Below are 6,000 nucleotides of genomic sequence, written 5' to 3' on the forward strand. Positions count from 1 at the left end.
GCTTCACCAAGTTGTTCCAAGAGAGCAATGAAGTGCTTCTTGGATTTGCCCTTGAGCTTACCCATAAAAGACTCAAATTCATTTATCTCTTCATTAGACCCCTCATTTTCATCAATGCAATCCGTCAAGGAGGGATTAGTAATGATGATAGTTTTGATGGTGGGGGTTACCTTATTGGTGGCTTTGGCCATGAGGCATTTGGCGGTGATATTCTCATTGTGTGAATCGAAGAGAGAAACCCGTGGAGTGGTGGCAATGGCAATGGAGGCCATGGCCATGACTTCACTATCTTCATCATCATCATCATCCTCATTGTATTCTTCTTGTGCCACCAACCCTTTGGTTGGAGTCTTCTTGGTGAAGTTGTTCTTGTTGGGGAAGGACTTGGCTTTGTCTTTTCGGATGAGGTTGCCACCATTGTCTTCTCGCTTATCGTAAGGGCAATCTGCAACAAAGTGGCTCACATTGCCACAATTGTAACATGTTCTCACACGTTGCTTGCCCTTGAAGCCACTTGAGTTGTTCTTGTTGAAGTTGGGCCTTGTGTTCTTCTTGCTCCAAAATTGCCTTGAAGCAAGAGCCATGTTCTCATGATAATCATATTTCGTATCTTCGGGGTTACTCTCCTCATCTTCCTCTTCTTCCTATTCTTCCACACTAACCTTGGCCTTCAAGGCAAGGTTGGGCTTCTTCTCTCTTTGAGAACGCAACAACGCATTGTCGGCGGTCTTGTCCAAGATCCTCATTGCCACAAACTCATCCAACACTTCATTTGAGGACAAGGTGTGGAAGTCCGGCCTTTGATGGATGATGGAGGACATGGCCTTGTGGTAGGGAATCATGGCCTTGAGGAACTTGCGCTTGATCCAATTCCAACCGTTACCCACCAACTCAGCCCGCGACCCGCGGTACTACCGCACACCAGGAGCGGTACTACTGCACGGACCTGCGGTACTACCGTGGAGGCTTGCTGTACTACCGTGGGCACCACAGGGCCTGGACTCGTTCTGATGAGCACCGACAGGGGACGGTAGAACCGCTGGCACGGTACTACCGCGACCCCATGCGGTGCTACCAAAAGGCAGGCATAGTCCAGGCACGGTAGGCATGGATATAAAAATATACATCTGTGACTACCTCCGCTGAGTTTATATCTATTCAAAAGTCCGACACGGTACTACCGCAAACAGGGTGCGGTACTACCGTGTAGGGCACAGATGTAAAAAAGTTACATCTGCCCCTTCTTCCGCTCATACCAATGTGCCTAGCCAGGCTTCACGGTACTACTACGCCGGAGCACGGTACTACCACGCCGGATCATTTTACTACCGCGCCGGAGCACGGTACTACCGCATAGGGCGCGGATGTAAAAAATTACATCTGCCCCTACTACCGCTTGCGCAGCAGCGCCTGGCCAGAGCTCACGGTACTACCGCTCACGAGGAGCGGTACTACCGTGGGCGCCTACGGTACTACCATGCTGGGGCCCGGTACTACCGCTAGGGCCTGCGGTAGTACCGCTCTGGGGAGCAGTATTACCGCCAGCCTTTGAACAACAACACTAGGAGACCTTCATTCTGGACAGACATGGTGAGATGGAGGAAGCTCCAAAGAGCCAAAGGAAAGAGGTGCAAAAGGAACATGCGTACGTGAGATTACACCCAAACCTTGCCAACGCGGACCCCTCTTAATAGTACGGCTTTCCTATGACTCAAATCCACCAAAAAGAAACGTAGAGAAATACCATCTTCAAAAGTCTTCGAGGGGCACCAAATCATCTTGTGCTCCGACATGATATATCTGAAAAGCTCAATGCACATGATTAGTCCGCAAAAGTATTGTCATCAATCACCAAAACTACTAAGGGATAAATATGCCCTTACATATGTGTAGGAGAGGAACAAGGTTGGGAGAGAGACAGAGCTAGAGTGTTGGAGGGGGTGGTTGTCGGCGTTCTGTATCTGGGGGTATCTAGACTTGCATGCCTGCGGCCTGCGCTGTGGCTCATCAGTGGCCTAGTACGACCCGTCTTCATCAACCCAAGTTCAAGACCCTAACGAGGCGGACGACACACGACCTCCTCAGGGGCGGCCTCACCAGGCAGGCTCGCGAGGAGGCAGAGAGATCAAGGCAAGAGGTACCTCGCGAGGTGCACATGACGCAAGCCATGAGGATCAAGGCCCAGCGGGCGCCGACCAGCACAGTGTCCTTGTTTCCTCTTTGGTGCAAAGGGGCAGGCACAGACGCGGAGTACCAAGGCATCAAGCAAAGGTTTCCATATCAGTGCAACAGGACCAAGACCAGCAAGACGGCAGGACGGAGGTCACCGTGGAGCCCAAGACGGCGTCATCGCCAGTGTCAGGATATCATGTACTGATTGTCCCCCTTTAAATCCCGCCGTTGTGGAATTCCTTCCCGCTCAATATTTGGGAAGAGGACTGAGGCGTCTATAAATAGGGCTAGCCACCACCGTAGCAAGGGGATGGCTCATCGAGATTCAGTTCATACACAACACACCAGCACAAGAACACCTCTCCTCGCGAGGCTGTTCTTCCCCTTGTACTGTTCGTCATCAGCCCAAGAGGCAATCCACACACCACACACTGGAGTAGGGTATTACACCACAATGGTGGCCTGAACCAGTATAAACCTCGTGTCCCTTGTGTTGTTCATCGTGTTAGCTTAGAATCATGGCGAGGTTGTGGGCGTGGATCGGTAGGAAGAAGATCTTCGTGCGCACCCCAGAGTTTGAACCTTAAGGGTTTTGCCGGAACCCAAAATTCGACATTTGGCGTGCCAGGTAGGGGTGCGCCAGAGCTCTCCCTTCCGTCCGTTCAATCTCCATCAACACCGCACTTCACCCTCATGGCAGACAGCACGCCGCCGGCTCTGGCGACCAACGCTAGCGCTGGGGCTAGGGGGCTCCGAGCCTTGGCCCCCGCCCTGCGGCAGGTGCAGTGGCCGCACTAGTTTAGGCTAGATATGCCACCGTGCTACGACAGCGCGGCAGATCCGCTGGCCTTCTTGCTAGCATATGAGGAGGCCGTCCTCAAGGCCGGAGGCGACGACAAGGTCATGGCCAACTGGTTTCCCCTGGCCCTCACCGGGGTCCCGCGTGCTTAGCTGCTCAACCTGCTCACATCTTCTGTGGCCTCCTGGGAGGAGGTGGGCGACCTCTTCCTCACCCACTATGCGGCGCCGGCACCACCGGTCATCGCAGCTCTCCTGGGTGGCTCGCAGGCGCCACCCTCGGACCGTCATGTCAAGCACTCAAGCCATTGGTTCACCAGATCGGCGCCGCCTTCACATGGCAAGGAGCTCCTCCGGGTTGGGTGGCGCCCAAGGCCGACCTGACCTTCAATTCAAACGATACCCCATGCCTCAGAAATTCTTGCTCGCACTACTGGTGGCCTCACGGAAGCTGCGACATTACTTTCAAGGTCACCCCATCAAGGTCATCTCTGCTTACCCATTGAAAAGGGTACTCAGGAGCCCCAATTCTGCTGGGAGGGTCGCTGAATGGAACATCGAGTTGCAAGCGTTTCAGATGGAATTTAGCACAACCATGGTGGTCAAGGGAGCCGCACTTGCAGATTTCATGGCAGAATGGACATAGGCGCCAGGGCTCGAAGCAGGCGAAGACCGATCGCCTTCCCCAGGGAGTGAGGTGCTGGATGGTTAGGTCATGTACTTCCACAGAGCATTCTCGTGGCACGGCGCAGGGGCTGGCGCAGTGCTCATATCCCCCACTCAGGACAAGCTCTATTACGCCGTGCATCTCTACTTCCAGCATGGCTAGAAGGTCTCCAACAACATAGCAGAATAAGAAGGCCTCATAGCAGGCTTGAAGGCTGCAGTAGCTATGGGAGTGAAGTGCCTCATCATCAAGGGTGATTCACAACTCCTCGTCAACTTCTCCAACAAGGTGTACGAGCCGAAGGACGAGCATATGGAGGCATACATGGCGGAGGTGCACAGGATGGAAAAGCAGTTCTCGGGGCTGGAGCTGCAGCACGTGCCCCGCGGCACCAATCAAGAGGCTGATGACATCGCCAAAAGGGCATCCAGGCGGCTGCCTCAGAAGCCTGGCATTTTCGAGGAACGGCTCTTCAAGCCATCGACAGCGCCTTCACTATCAAGCATGGTGCTACCTCGGAAGGAACTCCCTCAACCACCTGCCACAGGAGCCCCGGCCTGTGGCCCGACCTTGGGAGCACGCTTGCTCCTGGCGATGGAGCCTCAGGAGGAATGCTGGACCACGGAATTCAAGGGCTACCTGATGCAGGGGACACTACTAGAGAAAGAGGAGGACGCGGAATGCGTAGCCCGGTAGGCCACGACCTACTGCATACAAGACGGGGAGCTCTACCGGAAGCGGCCAAATGATGTTTCCTTGCGTTGCATCTCCAGGGAACAGGGGAAGGAGTTGCTGGCTGACATACATGGTGGGGATTGTGGACACCACTCGTCATCGCGGACCCTCGTCGGCAAGGCGTTTCGCAGCGGGTTCTACTGGCCTACGACACTCAACGACGCAATCGAGCAGGTGAAGGCCTGCGAAGCCTGACAATTCCATGCCAAGCAGATACATCAGCCAGCTCAGGGCCTACAGGCCATCCCACTCTCGTGGCCGTTTGTGGTCTGGGGGTTGGATATCTTGGGCCCGTTCCCTCGAGCGCGAGGGGGCTACCGCTACCTCTACGCCGCCATTGACAAGTTCACCAAGTGGGCGGAGGTAGAGGCCGTCCGCACCATCCCAACTGGTTCAACAGTCAAGTTCATCATGGGCCTCGTGAGCCGGTTCGGGGTCCCTAATCACATCATCACCGACAACGGTTCATAGTTCACCAGCAATCTCTTCAAAACATATTGTGCTAACCTTGGAACGCAGATATGCTATGCTTCGGTGGCACACCCCCGGAGTAACGGCCAAGCCAAGCGCGCCAACGCAGAGGTCCTGAAAGGCCTCAAAACTAGGACCTTCAAGAAGAAGCTTGAAGCCTGCGGCAGGGGCTGGTACGACGAGCTCCAGTCCGTGCTGTGGTTCATCCGTAACACCGCCACCAAGTCGACTGGCGAGACCCCGTTCTTCCTCGTCTACAGGGCAGAGGTGGTCCTCCCTCACGAGGTCAGGCGTCGCTCCGCGCGGGTCCTAGCGTTTGATGAAGCACAACAGGGCGCCATGCGAGGGATGGATCTAGTGTTGGGGGAGGAGCACCGTCGAGAAGCAGCGCTACGAGAAGCAAGATACCAGCAGGCACTGTGACAGTTTCACTGCCGCAACATCTGCCCCAGGACTCTCGAGGTAGGTGACCTCATGCTCAGGAGGGTGCTGTAGCAACCAGACCTCAAACAGTCTGATATCTGTGCATCAGTGTCATCCCTGGATCGGTAATGCTGACATGCATAGTACTTGAAGGATTTATAACAGAGTAGCAATCACACACTTATTACATCAAATGTCTCAAAAGAGAAGTTATTACAATAAATATGGCTGAAGGCCATCTAATAACGATAACAGTGGAAGACTTGGAAGATAAGCAAGTCCACCAACTCCAACGGCATCATTGAGTATAAGACCACAACCTAAGGCACCTTACTCATCGTCTGAAAAGTCTGCAACATGAATGTTGCTGCCTGGAAACGGGTCAGCACATGGAATATGCTGGCAATGTAACACATAGAGAGTAATAAATAGAAGTATGCTATCACTACATGCATATATGGCTGGTGGAAAGCTCTATGGTTACAGTTTTGCATAAAGCCAATTTTTCCCTACTGCAAAGGAATAAATTTTATTTAACTATCATGGTGGTTGTTATACATTGAGAAGGGTACTCCAACTCAATCCCAATTAAACATCATCATTAACCCAACAAGATTAAATTAAAAGTAACATAATTAGATTCACATGATAATCCAAGTACTAGATACTCAAAACATCCATAACCCGGGACACGGCTAACCATGATTAGTTCATACACTCTGCAGAGGTTTGCG

The sequence above is a fragment of the Triticum aestivum genome, chromosome 5B (assembly GCF_018294505.1).
Source record: "Triticum aestivum cultivar Chinese Spring chromosome 5B, IWGSC CS RefSeq v2.1, whole genome shotgun sequence".
Taxonomy (NCBI): Eukaryota; Viridiplantae; Streptophyta; class Magnoliopsida; order Poales; family Poaceae; genus Triticum; species Triticum aestivum.